A 25,600-nucleotide genomic window follows, 5' to 3' on the forward strand; every position below is an offset into this window, starting at 1 on the left:
TGGCACATCTCAGGAAGCTCACCGTTAGCCAAAGTCAAACATTTTCTCTGATTTTAAACAAGTGCTGTCTGTGCAGAGGTGGAACCTGCTCCTCAATATGGTTAGTCCATTGTTGATATTGCGCTGCTTCCGGTAATAAAAGACACATGCAAACATCGAGCAACAGAAGGACCCCGAGCTGCATTGCAGCCAGCACACTCAAAACTGCCAAATACTACATCTATGGATCAATATTGCTTTTGCTTGACAGGGAGAGATTGATCACAGGCCGACATGAGATTTCAAGATGAAAACAGCAGGTGTCTTCTCTGGAGGAGGATGTCGAGTAACAGAGCGGTGCACACGCTGATGAAACCGACAGGCCGGCGGAGACGTAGAAAGCAGAGCCTCCGCTCGCCCACGCACCTTACGTGACTGGATAGACTCGATTGAAGAGCCCTGAGAGTGTGGATGCTGCTGCTGCTGCTGGAAGTCTGATACACGACTCTCCTGCTGTTTCGAAATGAGTGTTTTTGATCGAGCAACATGCCCTGACCAGTGCTTAAAGCAGGGGTCTTTTCTTGGTAATTATGACTAAAAACAAATATGGCTGCTGGTTGTCTTTGTCTTAGCAAATAAGTGTTTGTGTCGTGTGAATTTTCAAGTTACGCTGGAGCATTCTTATCATCCTGGAGACAGAAAACAGGGAAGCTTTGACATTTCAAAGTTTACTAATCCTTAAGACATCATTTGATTTGTTCAGCCTTTGTTTTTTTTTCTTTCTCTCTCTTTTTTTGAATCCACCCTTAAGAATCACTTTCAGGCAGAGTAATAAAGCTCTTCCTGCCTATTTAAACCCTAAGATCTTCACCCCACAGTGTTCGTCTATTAAACTGATCTAACAAAGCAGGCAGCTATCTCAGCATCATCATCCGATATGACAGACTTTTACTTTCAAAGACGATGTTAAAAAGGGACCAAGCATGTAAAATTTCATATGCACAGCATTGATCTCTCCTGATACCCCACTTGTCCGTGTCACTAATTCTTTATCTGTAGGAATTCTAATGCAAGGCATGTTCAGAGTGCGAGCCAGCTCCCTCCGGATTGATTACACAGATATTCGATCAAAGGTGTAAGCGAGCTCTCGGCTAGCCTAAGTATCTCCTGACCAACCATGTGTTCAGACATGTTCCGGCAAGCTTTTGATGCTTCAGAAAGGTTGAAATCTTTGTGATAACATCTCTTGACATCTATTCATGCGGTGGCTTGAGTCTGAGGACGAAATACGCTGGTAGATCTCAAAGGGTAGGAGTGATCATGGATCTTCAAAAACACTTTTGAATCCAGGTATTTTTTGACAAAGTGGCTTGAAATATTCCACTTTTTGCCACATTGCACCAAACTTCAAAGTTGTTTATTTGGATTCTTATTTTTTTTAAATGACAGATTAATACAAAGGGATGTACTCTGTGATGGAAGGAAAATTGATTCTGATTCTTCACAAATTTTCACAAAAATAATATAGCACATGTGCCATGCATGTGTATTCTGTTCCCAGAGTTAGCATAGAGTTAAAACCGCAGGTGATATACTCTTCCAGGTTTGCACATCTAGAGACCAAAAACTCTTCATTCGTCTTTGCAACAAAGCTTAAGTTGTATCAGGCTGGATGGAAATAAAGAGACAACTATTTTTAATCCTCAATTATCACTTAGTGTCAAGACAATTCTAACACAAGAATATGCTTCCATCTGAACTAAATTATTGGAGTTTTGGCTGGGGGTAAAAAGATTTTGATTGAAGGTAACCTAAGGTCCCAGTCCCATTTTTGTCTCAGAATTTACTTAATTCAGCTATGAAAAAAAAAAAATCTATATACTGACTCATGAGGATCAGGTCTACCACATTAACCTGAACCATAGCAAATGAGATTGGCAAGATTGGATATTGGATGGTGTTTAGTGCTAGACTCCACCTTCAAAGTGTTGTGATCATCCTTCGTCCTGCCCAAAAAAAAAAAAAGAAAAAATCAACAGCTTCCAGGTGATCCAAACACTCACAATCAAACAATCAATGCACAATGAATGTCCATGAAAATACTTTGGCAGTTATCAGTATGGACCTCACATCTGTGATTAATCACATCTTCTGGATGTGATTAATCACAGTTAATTCATGAATTAATAGTGAGGGGGGGGTACTCATTCACTCAAGGCCAGGTTAGTTTGAATAGCTTGTTGTCTTGATTGTTGAGCTCATTATTTGAAAACTGTTGTTGGGATTTGCGCAGGCTATATTTTTCTCTTATTAAAATTGGCTCCATGAGTATTAATTTTGTTTACAAATGCAAAAGCAGGAAGGAACAAAATGGTATGAGTTTGTGTATTGTAGATACAAAATGAGTTGAGTTTTAAGATGAATGGTTATTTCAGTTAAGGGAAATGCATTTGATGGCTTCTACAGGCTGTTATATTCAATCAAATTTAGAAACTGTTTAAGTCACTTTCCTATTGCATGACTTGTGACATTTGTTACTTTCCACTGACGGGATATCCTTCAAATTAAATAAATCATTTTAAAAAGTGCCGTAAAACTGTAATGTCTCATTAGTCCAGAATAGTAACACAATTCAGCATCACTTCCGGTCACAATACTTGGACCTGCTATTGAAGAAAAATCCATATTATTCATAAAAAATATTACTATTAAATGAAAGGTCAAAGAAAGCTTGTTAATATAGTGTAGTAACACAACTCAGTATTGATAATGAATTTTTGTCTCCTCCAAGCTGATCATTTTTAATCTTGATCGTCTCTTTAGTAGGTCTTTATTACTTCTTATTGGAATCTTTTTAAAGTGAGGGTATAATGCATTTTTCACTTGTAATGAAAGTGCTGTATATATACACTGAATATCTCAATAAAAGGGACATTGTAGTTTGTATGACAAGCTCAGCAGGTGTGCAGCTCCACCAGATGTTTGCTAATTGCTGCTAATCTAGTGGAGCTGTGTAGTGTAGGGCTAATCTGTAAGAAGGGAGAAAACTAAGGCTGAAGCTCCAAAGTTGAACTTATTAGGTGAATATCTGGTGCATTGGGTTGACATGGGAGACTCATGATGAATTCCTAAAACATGACTCAAATCAACACTCCACATATGTTTTTGATGATGGAAAACACACTTGACATGATACAAACCTTAGAAAGTACATTTTGCATACTACTTGCCATTTAACAAATCTTGTCGCATCTTAGGATGATCAGAGGTCAAAATAAGCATCCAATATGAACACCAAAAGTCCTAATAAATTACTGGAGCGTGGCGTTGGGGTGGAATACCTTAGAGAAAAAGTATTTCCCACAACAGAAGGGTTGATAAGCCAATAAAACTGAATCACTGCATTTCTGTAATGAAGGGTCGTACTGTACTCTGATGCTGGAAGACTAAAGCAAACTGGTGAGTGTCCTTGAAAAGCACCACTGGTGAACGCTTGTGCATCAGAGCAGTCATGTGTTTTACTGAGGGCATTATTACAGAGTGGTAATTAAAGTGGTAAACCTTGCTGACTCTAATCTTTGGAGATACATGTGTGGTAATGCGACTTTCCAGAGGAGAGCAGTGCCGCGATGCACAGCAGCCATCCTCTGCGTAGTGGGAGAGTTCCAGTCGTTTGGTAATAGAAATTACATTAGCTGCTTGTTTATGGTGATGGACTGGGAGGCACAGCCATGTAACTGGCATAAAGACAATTGCTTGACATGCATAACCAGAGGATTTAAAGAGTAAGCCGCTAATGAAAGCAGTGTAGGACATCAGCTAGGTTAGCATTTTTAAAATGGATGTTTTGTATTAAATTTATATAAATGGAAAGAAATGCATTTCAGCATACATCAATGAAATAAAAGTCTTCACAGAAATCCAAATGTGGAAATCCATTGCAAAGAGCCTCCAGAAAATACTATCTAGCAAAGTAAAAGTTCTAAGGAGACTGCAAATTGAAATTGTTTTGGACTAGGCCAGTTTGTCCTTAAAAGTTTCACCGTTCAGCTGCTTCATACAAAACATGCTATGGAAATGAACTAAATGTGGACATCGTTTTTTGCCAATTTAACTCCAAAGCATATGGAAAATACAGAAATATACACTATAGACCAAGGGAGCTCCCTGCCCTTTTGTCCAATTAATTTACATGTTGGACCAAATTGTGGCCCTATCGTGTAAAGGTCACGTATCATGGAACCTTACAAGAAAAGGCTCACATGAGATGGTGTCTGTCCGAGCTCATCAGCGCTTAGGGCTGGAGCACAGGAGGTGACGGACAGCATGGGGGCTGATCAATGTGGCAACAGCTATTAGGTAAGTGGGGCTGAAAGGCCAAGTGTGTTTAAATGAGCCACCAGGGAAGGCTTGGTTTCTGTTGCAATAAGAACATCAGCAATGACAGTAGCTGGTGAAGGTGTGCTTCTGCACACAGTGCAAAGGACTAAGTTGAATGGGAAGCTATTGTTCATTTTATGCAATACAACAAAGAATATGTCGATGTATTTAAAACCAGATGTACACAAGAGTTGCTTTAGATGTGAAGATTGAGAGGTATTACACTTTATCTTTGAGTTAGTCCACTGGATTGTAAACTGTGGTTCAAGTTAATTTACACAGAAGACAGTTTGGTGTTGCTAGCAAGTTAAATTTAAATAATATTAATTTTATGGAGGACAACAGTGAACCAGAAACAGGTGCTGGTGATTGCTCATGATGTGTTTACTGCTGAAATCAAAAGATCCTTCGTTTAGGATTTTTTTCCATGGAGCTCAGTTTTCAGTCTTAATTCCGACTTTTATCATTAGCAGGATTAGCCCTTTAGTGGAAAGGGCAATATTTTTATTGTTATTATTGCTCTCATTATAGACATCATGAGATAAATGGATGTCTCTGTTTTTGTCATAATCATGTTGCGTCTTGTTTTGAACACTTATTTTTGTTAGCATGTCCAATCCTGAGATAAGCAGCAAAAATGAATACTGTAGCCTGTGTTTTGGTGAAATCAATTTGCTGAACTCCTACTTTGTAGACACAACGTAAGTTAGTCAGACACATGCTTGTCAATCGGCGATGTGAGTCAAATCATTAAGGGCTGAGTTTAAAGGATTTGGCTTTAAGTTGCAGTCAGTCATTGTCACCAATAATGGATCTATGGCTTGGGAAACTAACAAAAGCTTTAAGAAAGCAGGAGTTGTATAAACAAGTAACCACAGGTTATGAACAAACACGGTACACGCAATCACACCAGATGACAATCATAAGACAAAAAGCTCAGTTGAAATTTATGAAATATAAAGAGTACTGTGGTTGTCGGCAGAATCTTCAAAATAAGTTTTGGTAGCAGGAATTTCCCAAGTACATGGAACAGTTCTAACTACTCAATGGCTTGTGGTTTATAGAACCACTATTTGCATCACATGACCGTTTGATATTGTATGACATTTTACTCTGGTTACCACAATCCATCAAACAACACAAGTAAATCCTTCAGTAATACCGACTCAACACTATCGGGATAATTATCTAAAAAAATGGTTCTCTGATGACAAAACTCAAACTGATCATAGGCTTTTATTCATGTTGGGGTCAAAAATCACACAAGGCTCCCACATTCTCAGGCATACTGCATGTACTCTGCGTGCACTTTTGGTTCATGGCTGGGATTTTATAGTCAAGTGTACCGATTGCCTACATTTCTTGTGACAAATTCCTTTATTTCCTACAGTTCTAATAAATATTAATAAGTTTGATGAGCTAGTTGGTCCTACCCATGTTTTTCTTAATCAGGGCTGCCTCCACACACTTGTCAGTGCGGGATAGAGACTGGTTGTCATGCTGCACATCCTCGACCTCATCAGATTGGTATCACATGCAAAACAGTTTGATGTGAACACTGTTTTCCACCCAACAGTTTACTGTGTGACACCAAGTATGCAGTCATACAAATTTAAATTTGAGCAGAAATGTCTGGCGCACGTCCGCTTCGAGTTCGCCTCAAGTATACACCCACCACTGCAAGGTGAAGTACATCCGAGTATGTCGGGATCTAAAGTCAGAAACCGTTTATCAGCTCACTAATATAAGGGAGGCTCAGATTTGAGTGGCAGACTTTGCCATTGCTACTTTTATTGTGGGTTTCCAATACATTGTGCATAATTACCTGAATTCGACATTCATCACACTTAGCCAAATATCAACTGTGTTCTCGTGTGGGTTTCCTTTTATATCTTTCTACATATTTCTCCATTTCATTTACGGAAACAAACAACCATTCTGAGTTGCAAGCCTAAACACAACTAAAATGAACAACTTGATTCTTTTAAGTCACACCTTTCATAACTAGAAAGTTTTAAATGCTTAGTCACGGAGATGCAGAGACAAAAGGCCCTTCATGCATCACTCTGTCACTGATGTGCGTTCACATTAAGGTGGAACAGCAGGAGCAGGTTGTGTTTCATTATGCATCAGCCTACATGAGGTGTGGATGACTGATGAACTCAATTGGAAATCCATGACGAATAATTCAGCTAACTAAGGTAACCTTGTTTTTACACGCAAACAAACTAACTTTTAAACACATGACAGTAACTGCAATGTCACTCAGCACAATTGATTGCTTCGATGGTGTGAGCAAGACCCCCGGGTCAGATCCTGTGGGGGGAATGAGGCGACTTATGAATAGCTAAAAGAAACAACAGAGATCCGCTGAGGAATAGTAATTGGGAGTTCCAACGAAGGGAAAGAAACATTGGCAGTTTGAAGGTTGCAGAAAACATCGAGAATGAGTCCAAGGTCTCTGTGTTTTCCACAGACGAGTTGTTTGTGTTTTTTCTTTTGGGATATACCGTAATTGAATCACACTGAGATTAATGGGGGGAAAAAAGTAACATCTTCAAGCAACAAGCTTTGATTTATTGACAGTGAACATACTCTTCTGAATTTACAAATACCAGTAGAAGACATCACATAAGAAACAATTTTATTGTCAGAAAAGAATTCTCTAAATAAAAATTGTGGATGTATATTTGGTATATGCATTTTCATTAATAGAGTGTCTTTAGCATCAGAAATAAGAAGTGTTTCTTATAAATCAAAGATATATGGGTATGTATTGGTTAAATAATTGTTTATATTCCAAATCTTAGTTGTTGCTAACAATAACAGATGTGAGTAAATGGAAGTAAGGCAAACTCCATTCATTTGCTTGCAGTATGCTACCATGAACCATGCACATAATTTTGACCTGTATTAATAAAGCTCTTGAGATGAAACAAAACCATTCTATAGGACCCTAACAGAGATGTTTTTTACACTACATTTACTTGCCTATTTTTAGATAACACAATTAATGGATATGCATTCAGGCTGATAAATGTTTCTGACATCAAACCATACCTTAGGCCTTAGAATTTAGCATTGCATGAGTAGATCCAATTATGAGAAGATGGCTTGGATTATCTTTGAAGCATTCTGGGTTTCCACGTCCAACACAACCTTGAACTGAGCCAGGGCTCCACCTCATCATTTATATTACCCCGCACCTTTACACTGTGTGCACGATTATTAGGCTAAGTCTTATTTTTGAGGATTATGTTTATCAATCAATAATGGCTCTCTCAGGTAATCAAAACCATTAATAAACTTTTTCAGAAAGTAGAAGTTAGGTTTTGGCTTTCATCATAACAAATCTAAATGTGCACAGTTACTGGGCAACTACTGTGCAGAATTATTACACAACTAAATGTAAAACATTTTCTCTAATCACTAACCCATTTTGGGGTATTAATTTAAAGAGTATTACTGCTTGCTAAAAACAAACCAATGTACAGGTATTATCACTGCATAATAACAAAATTCACAACCTTTAATTGCCCCCAACAAACTATTAAAATAATTGAAAACATTGGACGACAGCCAAAAATACAACTCAAAACTACAGACTAATTTAGAGCAAAGATGATCTAATATGGCCCAGACACAGCAGCAGTGACATAGTAGTTAATATTGTCAGTTATTTCCAAAACACCAGGGACCGTGGCTGCCATTCAAGTTCATAATTGGATGGCCCCAAAGATCTGCAATTACAGAACATCATAATTAAAACGTTGCTTTCCAGAAATGATTCAACTTTTGTCCTCTTGCAGGTCTTTTTTTTTCTTTTCTTGGTCTGCAATTAAACCTGCCACTTGAGGAAATGCGAACGTACAATTACAACAGACGTAAAGGATTGGTCATCGGTTAGTGTAATTTCAATACTCATCACAGGTAAGGGGTGATATAGTAAAGGCTGTCTGGTGGAGTTAAGCTGGCTGTCATAACGCTGAACCTCTTTGCCATTGTGGGTGACTATAACATTAACAGAACACCATCATGCTGTGTGGGCACCAGATTCCCAGTCTGAGCTTACCACTTACCGAGTAATGGAAACATGACCGTTTTTGCTAATATGTTTTAAAAACAAGCAAGTAGAATCAGGGTATGTTGTTAGAGTGGTCAGAGTTTAAAAAAAAAAATGATTTTGTTGTTTGTTTTTTTTTACAGAAGAGCAGACAGTGCATCTGGTTCAGATCGTTTATCAATGTTAGTTGTAAATTGTTCAGCGACTTTTGTTAAAGCGCTTGAAAAATATTGTGAAAGTCAAAATAATGTTCTGTAAATAGCAGAAAACATGGTTTATGTCCAAAAAAATCCAACACATATTAATTCAGTCATATTAAATAAAATGGAATATTATTACAAAGTTAAATTTAGTGAGTGAAACATATTACATATTTATAACTATATAATTATATTTTCATATTTTTGTCTTGTTACGAAACATTAAAAGACACTTTTTATAATAAAATGTGAGCAATTTAGCATTTGCGTTACTTAGCTAAATTTGTAACAAATCTGTATGCAGAGGACGGTTGTGTTTCTAACCTTCAAAGTTTGTCTCCATTTTTTCAGTGTCTTAAAAGAAATACCTGTGGCAGTTTTTCGTAGCTGGAGCTGTATCTACAATATCAGATGCTTTGAAAAGTCAGTTGGGTCATTATTAAGTCGAAGCCTTGAATCTGATCACGGTGCAAGTTTCACTTTGCTAAAATATGTTTCTCCTGTTTTTCCCAAACTGAGATAACTTTGGCTGCTGCTTGCTTATAGCTGCTCCACGTAACTGTTTCAAAACAAAAGTCTTGTAAACTACCTTCTCATTTATTTAGTATGTTTTTTTTTCTTTTAAAACTATTGCTGCACACAGTAAAACCGATTTACCACCAGGTAGTTAAAGTTGAAGACATCTTTGGAAAAGGGCAGGAGCACTCACACAACCATAAAAGTCCTAATAAATCAAGGTTGGCTTAGTAATTTTGTTGTCATAGCAAAAAGGTAGAGGGTAAGATTACTGCCTAAGCCAATAAACTTCATTGGTCTGGTATTCAAGTTATCACACTGGCCTTTATTTGCCTTAAAAAACAAAAAATTAAGTTAAAAACGCATCATAATTTTATTAAAACAAAACATACTTGCATAAGTAAGAATGGTAAATTGATTTATGACATCAGAACTACCAGCACCACATACTGTAAGAGGAGTGGGAAATGAGAAAATAAAAAAAGGGACAGAGCTCATCTCTCCTGTGACATGATGAAGCACACTTGTGCATGATCATGAATCACCCCGCTGATGCTGTGTACACAGAGCAGGGAGAACTGAACAGATACAGAGTCACTAGAGTACCTGGCAATGGAGGCGACTCTTTCTGCTGTTTCATCAACATTACCACTTAGTCTTCTTATCATTACAGTGAGGAAAACCATAACCTGTATCATTCTGTTTCAATTCAGCAGACTAATTTATTGATTTCTTCCATAATTCAGGCATACGTTAACAGTAGCTAACGATGCGATCACACCCACACTCACTTTGCGTCCAGGACGGTTGCAGCTGCTCAAGTACCTAAAAAAGTAGGTGAACATGAATACGTGTCATCATCCTTGGTTTGATAACTTTAGACATTAATTCTCGGTTGTGCTGAGAAATCAGATAAGTCGACGTGAGCGATAAGGACGAGAACGAGCGACGATCCGGAAAATGAGGCGAGCTCAAGAGGTGTATTTATGTGGTTGAGCAATTGGTTCGGCATGTAATTTATTCAATGACTCACTTGTACTCCCCAGATTCGGCAGAATTACATGAGCCTCTGCATCAACACTGTGTTTTATATGTGCTTCATTTTGTCAAAGTCTCGGAATAGAAACCTAGTTTCCAAGAAGTGCACTGAAAGCACAATTCACCTTATTACAAGCTGAAAGCTCTTTTCACAACAGGTGCAACACCTACGTGTATCTCCGTGTTTCTGCCGGGAGAACAGCTTGTCATTAGCTGCTCTACTATTTAAGTTCAACTTTAAAGTTTTTGTACACTTCAGTCATAGCATGAGTTGTCACCACAGAATGGGGCAAGATATGAACATACAGTTGGGACGTACTTCAGAACAGTTTGACCACTAATCTCCTGCAGGGCAGTGATCCTAAACATTATGAAAGCTTTCAGTTTTGCAGAGACCTCTGGCTGTATTTAAAGATTATCTTTAATCTAGACTTTGTATGAGGAAAATGATCAGCTTGAGACCTGAAACAGTAACTACAGTTATTGTTAAAGAATTAAGTTATATTAAAAATAATTCAAATTAAGCCATAAGACTGACAATAGTACAGCACAAAATGGTGCATTTTAAGAAAGTGTTTCCAGCCCTCAAGCATTTACAGTGAGCTACAACTAGTCAGCAGTGCAAGAGAACATAGATTTACCTGGATGCAAATAGGTTTGAACTGCCAGGTGCTGTTTGTGCTCATTGTCCAAAGCACACAGGAATCCTGGACACTGCAGGATGTTGGCAAAGAGGATTACTCTGCAGTTCATGAAGCAGGGCCTTAACTCTATGAGATGCTACCATCTGGATATGATGACTGAGTGTGGAACATGCTATCGGAGTCAGTAAACACAGGTGTGACCTTTGGTTCTGACAAGCATTTACGGCAGCAACTGCATTTGTTTATGTTTGATAAAAAAAAGAGGAAAAAAAAGTTCTCTGTCCAAATGTTTCTCTGATATAATTCAGGTTTTCTTCTGGTCGACAACAAAGTATTTGATTGTATTCCACATTATTTTACATCTCAGTAAATTGTAAGTATTTGTCTGAGCTGACTTGAAAGGCTTAAGATTTTTTACCCTATTAAGTGGGAAAAAGAAAAAAAAAGTTTAAAGATTCGGGGCCTAATTACATCTCTGCACACAGATTGCCTAACGGCACTTCTGTTGCTCAACTAAAAAGCGATACAAACAGCCATATCCGGGGAACAATCTATGCGAATAGCCACTGTTTCCTCCACGCTGGCTTTAGTCCATCCGGCTAAGATCAGCCATTCCATCGGATTATCATCGACGGGAAGCCTGGACCTGCTGAGAGAGGCACTTTCCCTCCTGATTCTCTATCTGACATTGGGACGGACAACAAACAACTCTTTTTTTTTTTTTTTTTCCGCTGGGAGTGCAGGGCTCCATAATCCATACTGACCTTCCTTGGCTGCAATTCAGACTTATTTTTAGTCATGCTTGAAGAGGACAAACCTTACCTCACATTGTCGATGCAGAAAGCACTGCAACAATTTTCCCAGCAGGGATCCACCTTATCACTGTTTTTATTTTTGATAAATGGCGAAGAAGGATTGATTTGAGGTGCTGTGACTCAAATTACCCGGCATACCTCTTAAATTGCAACGGTCATATCAAAGATGTAAAATATAGCATATAGAAAATTCCAAATGATAATCAACATCTAGACCTCTGAGGTGACCACAGCTGCTGTTTGTGATGTTTACCAGGAAACAACACACCAATTACACTGCAGTAGTTTTTAACTTTTATACCCCGTCAGTACAAATTGGCTGCTGATGTCCGCAGAGTGAGTTAAATCAATACCTGCTCCCTTCAAACAATCCTTCTGCATGTTTACCCCTAAGAGTTTTGTCCCTTGTGTGAGACAAACGAACGAGAGATTGAAGGTAGCAGCAGTCTGACTGCATGTTAGATATTTAATTACCCCTTCATTCAACACATCACAACACAACGGTTGCGTTAAACTGACTGTATAGGGCCAAACGACAAGTTGTGGGCTTAAGGAATTTGAGTGTCCTCAAAAAAACAACAAAAAAAGTATTTTGACAACCGCGTTCCTGTTGTGTCGTTAACCTCTCACGAATGAAATAGTATTTGGTGGACACATGCCAGTGAATAAAAGATTCACAATGCTGGTTAAGACCAAAAATCGAAATTTCCCAATCCTTAAGAAATGCAGCCGGAAAATTTTTTTCGCATTACAGTCATTGTCACAGGTGGTCAATTACACACAGGAGTGACGAAAAGGTGCTTTTACATGTCTTGGTAGGATGCTTGTTTGCTAGGTCACTGATCTTCTGGTCTCAGACAACATTTTTTTCCTCAACTTACTCATCCTGACTGAATAAATCACCATCTAAATCTTCATTTTATGAGTTAAAGCTACGAACTTTGCAATCGCTGCTTTGACTTTCTGCATCCATAATTTGTGTGTGAATTTATGCCCAAGTTCAATATTTAAAACATAACGTCACGATTCTTCAGCAACTTTCAGTTCTGGTTTTAGATGTTTTGTTTCTTTCTCAGAAATATACTACTATCGTCAAGTACCAGCCTGAAGTCAATTGAAAGGGAAAAGTTGTAAATTTAATGATATATGCCCTTTAAACAATACCCGTTGTAAGTAATGGATCTATCCGTCTTTGTCACAGACGATTCCCTACTGATTACACGTCCACGTAATCTGATATTTGACTCCATTCTTCAGCCATGGAAACATAAATCTTCAGGCAGATTCCAATCTGGTGCAAAAAATAACAAATTTCCCTTTCTCAGAAAGTGGGAGAAAACATCAGATTTTTTTTTCTTTTCATCAGACGTTGGTTTGCTCTTCATTTTATCTCAAATGGCAAAAAGCTTAAAGAAAGATTAACAATTAATGAGGCATGTGTTTCCCTTTAAAAGTCTTAATTACTGCAAAGATCCGAGACAAATTGTATTAAACTTGGAGGTAATTCGATCATCTTTGAGTGTTAATATCAGAAAATGAATTCATTCCACCTCTGCCGCAGTGTGTGTTTGCATAGACCTGGTGCAGCCGCAGTGCTTTTCAAGCTTCACAGAGAAGAAAGTACAGAAGCAAAAAATGGAGGACAGGGGGAGTAAATGTTAAAATTACCATATTGATGGATGTTACAAAATAGGGGGTTCATCTTTTTCGTCTGAATTTTAATAATGCATAATCATAATTGCCATTTCTTGCCATATTTGCATAGTTTCCAGAATTATTCAATTTTTAGGTCATTTCACCAGCAACATTCCTTTTTTTCCTTTTTATGCTGTTTAGGCTTGTCTGTCATAAAGTTACACTTGCAGCAAATGTGAAGGCACACAAACATTTTCTCTTTATAAAAACACTAAGTAGAATGTCTTGTTGGAATGAAAAATATTGAAGTTTTTTTGTTGAAATTCTGGATTTAGTGATGTTTCTAAAAACAACCTGAAACTTTTCCTTGTTTATTTTGTCTTCCCAAATCTTGGTCGCACTTCATACTTGTAAAATTTCACGATATCAGTATCATAAAAAATAACAACATAAAACCATCTTCAAGACAAAATGCCATTCTCCCAATTTTTATTTTTGAATGATTTTGGCATGATAGATCCCTGCATAATGGATAATATTATTAATATTATTTCCTCCCCTCATTCAGTTGTGTCTATTCCTACCACCTTTTAAGTCTGTTGTTGTTGAACCTGTGTTTTTTTAGAAACTCTGCTTGAATACCTCTCAGGAAAAATAATTGTAGATTTATTTAAAATTCAAGTTTTGCTGCACAAATGTAAGAAAACAAATTATTTGTCGGACCAGCTGGTTTTCTTTTCAGCAACAACACAAACGTTTAGATGAATACCAAATTAATTTTTGCATTCAACAGAGTCTGCTTTTCTTAAAATGTTCAGCGATATCATGATGTTCACAGACACTAAGATGTCTGTGAACAGGTGGTTAGACATTTTAACAACCTTTTATAACACCAATTAAAATATCTAAATTAAGAGACCTCATCGTTTGGGGGGTTTAGATTAGTTGGGATCTTACCTTTCAAACAGCAGATTCAGTGTTCATAAGAAACCAGATTATGTCAAACTTCTGTTTCTGCAAACAATTTCTTTTGCTCTTTACAATCACATTCATTATTTGCTTCTAATGAGATCCGTCTGTCAGATTAAAGGTCAAACTGAAAGCCTTCTAAAATAATATTTAATAAAAAAATCTTTAAGCCAACATTTCTTTCTAAATTTATACTTATGTTAATGTCAATGTGAGTGCTTAAAAACCAGTCAAATTTGTACACACAATATTTGCCACTGGCTGCATAGTGGTGCAGTTGGCTGCCTTGCAGCAAGAAGGTCCTGGGTTTGATTCCCGGCCCGGGGTCTTTCTGCATGGAGTTTGCATGTTCTCCCTGTGCATGGTGGGTTCTCTCCTGGTACTCCGGCTTCCTCCCACAGTCCAAAAACATGACTGTTAGGTTAATTGGTCTCTCTAAAGTCTCCCAAGGTGTGAGTGTGTGAGTGCATGGTTGTGGTGTCCTGTCTGTCTCTGTGTTGCCCTGCGACAGACTGGTGACCTGTCCAGGATGAACCCCGCCTCTCGACCAGAACGTTAGTTGGAGATAGACACCAGCACCCCTCCTGACCCCACTAGGGACCAGGGTGTTAGAAAATGGATGGATGGATGAATATTTGCCAAAAAAGTTATTCTTTTACTGTATTAGAATATTTTTAATTGGATGTAATATGCTAATTTTAACTAAGAATTATTTATCAATTATTTTCAAGAGTTATGGATGTATGGATTCCCAACATTCAGTGTTTTGTTGTGAGACTTTTTGACAGTGTCACTGATCCACTATCACCACGTTTAGATGAATCATTATTGGACATGTTTCTGCAGATGTTCCACTAAGGTCTCCATGGCAACTCCTTGTCATTGCTTTTTTTTTTTTTAAGTCAGCATAGCGAGCACGTTGCAAGGAAGTACAACCAGAGCACCCCACAGAAAGGGCCAAAACAATTTGGTTGACGCTCTAATCCTGTTTTAAGCCCTCAAAGAATTATCATCTCCTGAATTAATAGGTAATGAAAACACATTCTGAGCAGCTAAATCCGATGCTTTTACTATATTGTCAGACTTACAGCATTGTGTGGACTGTGCACATCATCTGTCCCGTCGGCCATTTCTCCATCTCTATCCTGCAGTTCGCCATTTGCAGCCAAGGAGCCTGTATTGAAATTCATAACAGAAGCTCGAGTCACATAAATGTTGATAGTCTTATATCAAGGCATAGACAGCCCATCCAAACCCGGCCGAGTGAATCTACATAATCTATCAATAAGCCGTAAAGCTTTGTGCCTTCAAGACGACCGAGGAGATCGATACTTCTCTGCAGGTATTGACAGGACTTTAAATGGTGGCTTAACACAATGTGCAAGCTCTGGAAACATTTTTCACACTTACCCTATTATCTAGTTGCACATTTGTTTCAAAGACAAAGCCTATTCATTGAGGAAAAGGGAGTGCTCTGCAGACTAGCAGGGGCATAAATAAGGTGACTTTTAAAGGGAGAGTTAATCTGAAACTGCTTATTATGGCCGTGTTGTGACATAAACTACAAAAGTGAAAGCAGCTGCAGTAAAACACAATCTAGTATCTGTTATTTTCCCATAGCTTTACACCTAGTAAAAGTGAAATGCATAAAAATTCCAAATGATGCCATAGCAGTTCAGCATTTTGTTAAATATTTCAGCAATAACAACGACAGGTCGAGGTAGCAGAATGTTAATCAGGTTAAGAAAACTGAACTAAATGAACAATGTTAAGAATTATTTTTAATGGGATCTTTCTTTTGTAAAGATTTCTTCTTCCAATTGTGATAAAGTCATTTAAAAAGTCATTGTGAAATTGTCAAATTGCTACAGAAGTTTAAAGAGCGCTTTAGCTTCAATTGTCTTTTTCATCTTTTCATCGAGTTAAAGGCATTTTTTATTTACCACAAATGTACACAAGCAATGTCATGAAAAGGAAAAGAAACGCGCACAGTTTCTTATGAATGCCGCCGTTAAATAATTAGTAGACTATCTGTGCAACAACTTAAAATAACGCTGCCTTTTTTTCATGCGTTTCCCTTTTCAACAGTCAAATTAATTCCTTCAGAAGAACTAACACTGTTGAATTAATAACAGAAGAAAAGTGTTGACAGCCTAAAACCCATTAATGCCAGACGCCTCATGTGTTTTCTTTCCCCCACAATCACACATTTGTAGAGAAGCAACAGGTTATGTGACTGATGACTGTTCTTATAGTCGCAGTGGCGATCAATCAGGGACGATACAAATCTCATTAATCCACATTATTAACATCTATCCTTTATTTATCAAACCATTTGCATTTAAATTAACCCCAAATGCTCCAAAAGACCTGATGTTTGTTTACTTTAAGAAGAAAAAAAAAAAAATCTAATTATCCACAGTTTCTGCCCCCATTTTCCCGGGCCGCAGACCTTAAACAATTAAAGCTTTTGACCCAGCTGGTTGGTTTCATTCTGACTTCCCACTATCTGCTATGCTGCGTTTCCCAGCATGACGGAGACTCTGTGGAGCATGATGGAGCAAATAAGAAAAAATAAATAAATAAATTTCCTTCAACATGAAAGCCAAGGAGTGAGGGTGGAACGCCTCGGAACTGAAAACGGCGGCTTCATCTCTCGCAGAGCAAGAGCCTTGAGGTATTCCGCCTAGCACTTGAAAAAGACTGAAAACTGCCAGCTTCTCCTATTTTTTTTTTTTTTTTTGCTGCCTGTGATGTGCATCTTGTGAGCAGGCAGTTTAGGAGCAGGAGGCCCGATGGATGGCTGTTGAACTAGCAAAAGCAGAGGCTGTGCTGAAGTGCTGCATTAGGGGAATATAGGCTAAGTGGGCTGTGAAGTGATTGAGAACTTGGAGACAGAATCTGGCACACAGATGCTTTTTAGAAAGATGCAGCTGGTCAACATCACAGTCCACACACTAGAGAAAAGCCAGTAAGAGCATGCTTTTGACTCAGTCATTTCAATCTTTGGACTGGAGTGGAGACACGGGTTTTAGGTAAACATAGTGACTGTTTTTGTGCAAATTACAGCACTATAATGTAAATTATACTTTCTGGCATTCAATGTAATGTTACTAAACATCCTTTGACCTACAGTATGTTCACAGAGTGAAACAACTATATGAAAAGTATATCTAACCACAAAAACAACAGGGGAATATGGAGATAAACAAAATAAAAACCCCTGCGGGACTCCACATGTACTCCCTAACAGAACACATTTTTCACTGCTCATTGTTTGTTGGTTTCTAAAGCCTTTCCCTCCCCTGGTCCAACACAGTTTGATTCAGAACTATCAACACACAAGTTGTTTTCTCCTTATTTTTGAATTGCAGCTGCTGTTTTTCTGCTTATGTCATCATAAACATGTCTGAGACCAGTAGCTTGGAGACCCAGAGCATTTGAAAGCATGCGAAACCCAGGCTACCTGTAACCCAAGTGGTGTATGACCACATGATAAAAACTGCAGCTCAAGTTACAATTCAGGCAGTATTTATACAGTCTTAGGGTGCATTCACAGCAGCCCTGTTTCATCTGCTATAATCAAACTCTAGCTCATTTGCCTAAAGAGTCCGATTAGTTTGGAGAGATGTGAATACGCACTCGAACTCTCATAGGGACCAAAAAGCAAACTCTAAAAAATCTAGGTCTCAGTTTGGTTGAGGTGAGTTCTGGTGGGATTTGAGTGCATATGTGAATGCCAAGTTATCCGGAGACGGCGCCAAAAGCAGGAAGCAGACTACAGCACAGGGAATTCTGGGTAAATACAACAAAAAACAAACCCATGTCTTTAGTGCTAGCATGAGAAATAACTCACGGTCTTTTGCCAAAGACAAAAGAGAAATCCTACAACCGCTAAAACCTCAAGAAACGCCATTGATTACATTTCATGAAGTAGGAAGTAGCGCTCAGTTCTTCAGAGATTTTCATTTCTTTTTCTTTCAATGGTTCTTGGTGCAGAGCCACCACAGTCGAGGGGGTGAACAGGTTGCACTGTGTGAACACAAACGGCACCAGATGAAATATTGCGATTTTAATCCCCAATTGAACCAAGTGTAGCGGAGTATCAAGTGTGAAAACAGTCTTAATTTCTGCTCCAGTTTCAACCAACTTTGTGGCTCTTATGTACACAGGCACAGCTAAAATGTTTTTTATGCAAAGTCAAATGTCTGTTCAGTTGTCTTTGATACAGCAATTTCATAACAAGTACTATAGTTGTTGTAGTTATGTGCCAGGAAAATACAAAATACAGCCTCTTTCAATAAGCGACATACTTCTGTACAACACAGCAGCAATGAATAGAAGTAACAACCTTATGTGGACACACAACTCAACTCCTTTTGCTGCATAAAGGATCATTAGGGAAATTAAAAGTCCTCGCTCCATCTATTTCCTTTAATACATAGCCATTCATCAATTTAACATATTGAACATGAAAAGATCTGGGGGTTTTTTAAATCAAGGACATAACAGTTTTTTCTATCCAACACTATATGGTTTAAGACAGGATGTCATTATCCACATATAGTGCCTTCTTTTGTTGTTTTATACAGTCATCATTTTTATGTCTTCTGGCTCCAAAATATGATGAAATATGCTACTTATGAAAACATTCTAACCCTTGTTATAAACTGGAATAACCTGTCAGGTAGTTATGCTGTATGTGCAAAAGTAATTGCCCTCACTTGTTGAATTATGAATTAACCATGACTGGCCACGTTTCGTTTTAAATGCTGAGTTTAATTTTACGAGCCACAGCCATCATCATTAAACCAGTAGCACAACAAAATAACTTAAATAGAATGTGGCTGAAAACACTTTTCAGTGTTGCTCCATATGACATTGAAAATGCTCCATATGACATTGAAAGCATCATACTTTGCCACTATCTGAAGAAATTCAAGAAGTGATGAGAAATGCACTCAGAACAAAGTTTTTCCAAAATATTCATTTCTTTACAAAATATTTAGTCATTAGCTTTGATGCCATAATTATTACATGTCATTTTGTTTAAAAACTGATTTGTTTTTATACAAATGGTGTATACATTTGTGCTATGAGCATTTATACTTTTTATTTATAAATTAATTTATTAGTTTGATCCATTTGAGTTAAGTTTGATCCATTTGAATTACGTGGTAAATGAATTAATTTAAACTAAAACTATTAAGCACTTCTGTACACTCCGTGTAACTTATTAGCCGGCTTTTGGCTTTGTTGATGTAACTACCGTTTTCAGTTTCAGTAACGATTTGTCAGTGGTCGTCAACAAAAGAGCAGGACTGTTCAATATGAAAGTAGATTTGTTTTTCTGAGCCACTCTGAATCTGAAATTTGACATAAAAGTGAAACTCTTTTCAACTTACCCCTCAAAATCATTTAGTGATAACAAGCCACCATTGTGTGCAATCCATAAGTCTTGTGATCAATGCCACCCCTCCTGCCACAATCCGCCTGTAGCTAATGGCACGATTAGAGGCATGAACAGGGCTAACACCGAGGCCTTTTATTCCCCGTGTGGAATTGCCATTAAAAAGTCTGGCCTTATTCTGCCATATCCATCTGCCTCGTACAGGAAACCTGTTAATTGATGGATGAGGACGTTTCAGGAAATGGCAGGAGTCGTCGTGGTGGTGATTTTCTTTTAAATGTTCCTGCTACTTAGCTGCTGGAAGAAAGGATGAACGACAACTTTCCTGGACCCCGGACAGCTGAGAGGAACGTGGGCTGGTGATGCCACGTCAGCAGGGGGTGAACAAGTGAAGGGTGGATGATTGATAGGGACTTAAAATGGAAAGAGGGACACCCACCTTCTCTCTCATCACGCCAATAGCCACAGTGGCTGTAATTTCCCAATGCTGGGTGGGTTTAATGAAAAAGGACTGGGTTTTTTTCACACATCGTTGCAGGGTTTCTCATTCCCTGCATGTCTCTGTTCTCACCGGCTACTTGCACCCAACCACTAGACGATTTCATTATTGACAAAACGTACTAATGAAATGTCACCTCTGACAGCTGCCTTAGACAACTGATGTGCCAGAACTCTTTTTTTTTTTTTTTTTTTTTTTACTTTATTTCAGATTTTCTTCCCTTTACTTTTAGTGCACCTTCTGTATTGATTTTTTTTTTCTGGAACTGACTCCTCACATCACACATTTTGACCCTTTTCTATTTGTAGCTATATATATATATATATATATATATATATTATCTTAATCCTGTGCAGAGTTCTAGGCAAAAACTCAGCATATTCAACCTAAAACATCTTGGACATTGTGATAGAATAATGAGTCCTCTATTATGAAAACATTGTTATGGCAAGGTAACTGCAGTTTCTCCAAGGAATGCACATACAGGGAATTACAAAAGAGCCTCTAAAGTCAATTCAGATGGCACTACAGAGAAGCACAATGTTCCTCATTTTACAAGCCACAAATGAAAGTAAACCAGGATTAGTGACATAAGCGCAGAACATGCACATCAGTTATTTAAATTGCAATAAAAATTATATTCTTATAAGGTGGACTAAGAAAACACAGGCTGTGGTTTCAAGAAAACAAGTTAAAGACAAACAACAAACTCAATTTTCAAATCGTTAAATGTATCTTTTTCCCCAGAATCTCTTTTCTTTTGTTGCTCAATCAAACAATGTTTGTGCTGCTAAGACAACTGTGTGTACATGTTAAATTAGCCTCTTGCTTATCAGCTGAAATTTCCTGGGAGGAAATTTTCTCCTGTATTATCTGGCAAATGCAGGTATCGGAATTTCTTCATAAAAAGACACAATGTCTTTTACTTTATCTCTGCCTTTTGTACTTTGGTTACCATTTTTTTGATTATACCCAGGAAGTAGCGGGCTTAGCGGGGCTTAGATGACGTCATAATATATTCATATATTCTGGAACTTCAGCACAGGTGATGATGCAAATTAACACAATGAAAATTGTCAACAATTTGAACAATTGTTTGAAGTAGTAATAAGTATCAATACCTATTATGGTGTAAATACGCAATTACTCACACCACGAGTATAGGTTTAAAATTAAATTGTTCACTAGTTTGAAATGACGCCCTGCTCTGAATGGATGTTAGCTTAACTCGCCCAAATCTCCAAACTAAGAGCACTCTGCCCTCTAAGGCAGGTAAGATGCTGATTTCTCATCATTCTTTCACATTTTAACATGAAATAAAAATAAAATTGGTTAATGAACATATGATAAAAGTAAGGCTACACAGTGGTGGAGTTGGTAGCACTGCTGCCTTGCAGCAAATGCCCGGGATTTAAATCCAGAAATGAGGTTTATTTGTATGCAGTCAGATTCCCTCTATGCTTTCCTCCCACATTACAAAAGCAAAACTGTTCAGTTAAGTGTTCTTAGAAAGCACAAAGAAGGGATAATAAACCTATTCTGAAAAAAATTGATTCTCCAACCTGTCGGATGATAGAAATGAATCAGTTTTTGTTTCCGGTTTTTGTTTAGCATATTCAGAAGGAATCCATATTTACAATCCCCTGGTTCAACTTTTGGCATGGTTTCTATTTCTGCACATAGCATTTTTGCTTCGTAGCCCACATAATTTCATGTTGTAATGACCAAAAAGCATGAGATTTTTCTGAAAACCACAGTGTGGCTGATTACTGCTTGTTGTGCATTTAGTAATCAGACATGCTGCACAGAGTGAAAGGAGCCGCAGAACACAAGGGAGGTTGGCCAGTGCTACTGCAAGCAACTCAGAAGCATCTAGAAATCAAATGCTAATTTTCTTTCAATTTCAGGTCAAAGTAGCAAAGCAGGTGCAAAAAGAGGGGAATGCCTCCCTCGCTCCTAAACCATTCCAACAGTTTGCAGAATTGTGGACGAGCTACTGTAAAAATCTATTGCATGAGCTGTTCTCAGCCAAAAAGGAGCACAACAAGCTGAGCTTCAGCTAATACAGAAAGTGGCTTCTGTTTTCGCAAAAAAAAAAAGAAAAAGAAAAAGGAAGCCATTTTGAATGGTAGCAACCGATGACTGTTGGAGATATGAGCCAGCACCGCTGCCACCCAGCAAAGACAGGCAGGTTTAGATAATTATTGGATGGAAACAGAGATATGCTTTTTATGCACTAAAAATAGACTTTAACAGTTTATCATTTACAAAGATGAGTCAAGTTACGAGTTCCCTTAAATGGTGTTTAGAAAGTGGCCACAAAATCAGTGAATCTATTCTTTTTATGCTAACATAAACAATCACAAACAGAGTACATTTGAATCCAAAACTTTGTTGGGGTTTTTGTTGTTGTTGTTTGGCTTTCTCCTAAACTAAAGCCTTTTTGTCAAGCCTTTGCAATCTCTGTATCTTATATGATAATGGGTCCAGAAAAAAATCTAAAAAGTGAATTAGTAAAATTCTGACTTTTTTTTGTTTTGTTTTTGCTCAAGACATAAAGTTTTTGATAAGTGGTTGTCAGGGAGCTGACAGGTTGTTATCGTCACCGTGACAGATAAAAATAACGTTGTTAGACTAGCTTGAAGTGCTTTTGAAGAACACAGTGGCATTCAAAAGAGAAAATATTCAGATTTATGTTAAAAATGCATACGTGTAAGAAGAAGAAGATTTGGTAGCCAAAAATCAAACATAAGCAGCAGAGAGACGTGCTCTTTGCTTTCTACTTTAAAACATTCTCCTTTTTTTCATATTTGATAAAGTGAGACACAATTTTGCAAAATTGCCACTACTGAGAGGGAACGTTTTGTTCAGGGAAAACAGAAGTGCTCACAGAAAATTGATGCTTCATAGCTTATTTAAAAGCAAAAATAATATTTTTATGTTTTTTACTTGTTAAAACATTTTTTTTTCTGATTTCCCCGCGCTTTACTTTTCCCATAATTGGAGTGTTTAGTTTCTGCTACGTGGCTACTGTATGCAAACAACAAGCAGCATAATCTAAGGAAAGATTCTCATATGTATAAAAAAAGAACATATAAAAAAAATAACATCTACTGAACATAAATGGGCTGCTTGTTTGGAAACATCAGAAATATTCTCCAACAACCTAAAATATTGTTTTGAAAAACACTTCAGTCACAAAAGTAATTTATTCTAAGAGAAAAGGGATGAATGAGGCACATTATAGTTGAAAAAAGTGGTGTTTAAGTGTAAATTAAAGGTAGTTAGACTGAACAAGAGAGCTTAACACAGCAGGTTGTAGAAATATTTCAATTTTGCAACAGGAGTAGAAACATTATGATGGCAAGAAGAAGCACTTAACGGATCCTGAATAGAAAATCTGCATGGTAACTGTGTGACAATGAAAATAGGAGAGGGTTTTGACTGAGAGGAAGATTATTTCACAGTCATATTCAATAAATAAGAATATCATGTAAAAGGTCCATTATATCAGTAATCCAATGAACATTACATTATCACATCTAGACTAATAACACTCAGCCTGTTTTTGAGCTTTTCTTTCTGTTAATTGCAATGATTTCCCACTTACATCTAATGAAAACACAACATTTAAGATTGGAAAATTACAGCAAGCCAATTAAAAACAAACATTTGCACACAAAAATCTGAAATCTGGGTTTAATACCTGCTCAGAAAGGTTTAGTTACAAAAGATGCTTCTAGTCTTTTGTAGAATGCATGTTCTAATTTACTGATTATGTCTGTAGTTCAGATCACATAATACACCAAGATTTAGACTGGAACATTCCTGAGAGCCCGGTGTTAATTAGGAAATAAATCTGTTGGGCCTCACTTTGACACTCAGAAAATATCTGAGCGCCACACAGGACAGGTAAAAAAAAAATTTTTTTAAAAGTCTTCATTTATAAACTGATTTTGTGTTTATTTATGTTGCCTCTGCCAAATATTTAAAGGGATTTGATATTCTGAAATGCTGACACAAAAAACAGGAAATTAGAAAGGGCGGAGACACTTTTTCACATAACTGTAATTTAACCCTGATGCACTACGTACAGTTTCTCTGCCTTCATGGTGCTGTTTGTTCACTAATGTTTTCTGAGAAACCTTTGAGACTTCACAATCAGTTCCATTCTGTTTTATTTAGGGGTATCAGACTAAACAGCGCTGACCAGAAATGCACCTCACTCCCCTCAAAAATAAAAATAAAAAATGCACTGGAGTTTTGGGTTGCAGTGAGACAAAAAGTGAAAAACAAGGATTTTAAAACAGTTTTCCCAAGGCGCTGTTCCACGCAGTGTAACAAAAACAACACCTGTGAAGTTCAATATGCTTAGTCATGTTTATCCCCGCGGTTCAATTTACAAAGCATATAAAAGCTAAATGCCTTCAATTAACAAGAGTCGATGGCTCTGCTTTCGTGAACTGGGAAGAAGGACGTTAAGCTTATTGTTGAATCAACACGGCGCCGACAATCCACAGCCTGCAGCAGCAAGCTGCAGCTCCTTAGGTGACGTTCAGAAGCAGAGGGACATGCAAATCACCTCACTTCACCACTCGCAAAACAAGAGAGAGGAAGAAAGCTTGTCCCCCTCCTCCTCCTCCACCTCGTCTACTTTCATCTTTGGCTGTTGTGGTTTGTTTACAAACCACTGCCCTCCCCTCTTAATTTATGCTTTCTTGCATTTAACGTGAGGTGCTGCGTGATAATAATGACATTTTTATTGCCGGGTCTCCTTTGGCTCTCTCAAAGCGGAGATCACAGGCACATCCTGGGGCTACGGCAGGATTACTCTGTGGTGAGGCGTCATGCAGCAGACATCACATTAAAGCTCCGACAGCTCCAAGGATGTTTATTTGCTTGATTTGCGTCGAAGATGGAAACGCACAAAGTAACGGAGCAATAAAGGAAAGAGTAAAATAAAAAAAAGATATATACATATATAAACAACCTCTTAGGTGGGATTTGATTTCCAGGGGGAACAAGGAGTGTGCATGAGCGTGTGTGAGGCGCCCTGAGTGACTTTTTGACAGCCGTTTGTTTTTGAAGAAGCTTGCGGGTAATTTATTTATTTCTCTGACAGATTGGGCTCTCTTTGCTCTCCGTGTAGAAAAAAAAAAGATATATATATATATCCTTGAGACCTTTTTGTTATTCATTGAGCAATGCCACGACGTTTTGTGCGATATTAACAAACATTTCCCCCACCTCCGACTTACATCCGCCGGCAGTAATATTTAATACATTTGCCTTTCTAATACGATATGGTGGAAGATAATAAATGAGCTAATGTGACCAATGAATATCACACCCACTTTCACAATGCTGATTAAGAATTAACTGCTTCAGCTGACACTTAGGCTTCTGAGCCAATTTGCTTTGGTAATTGAAGGAGATGAAACTGTGAGCACAA

Source organism: Xiphophorus maculatus, chromosome 14 (genome assembly GCF_002775205.1).
Source record: "Xiphophorus maculatus strain JP 163 A chromosome 14, X_maculatus-5.0-male, whole genome shotgun sequence".
Classification (NCBI taxonomy): domain Eukaryota; kingdom Metazoa; phylum Chordata; class Actinopteri; order Cyprinodontiformes; family Poeciliidae; genus Xiphophorus; species Xiphophorus maculatus.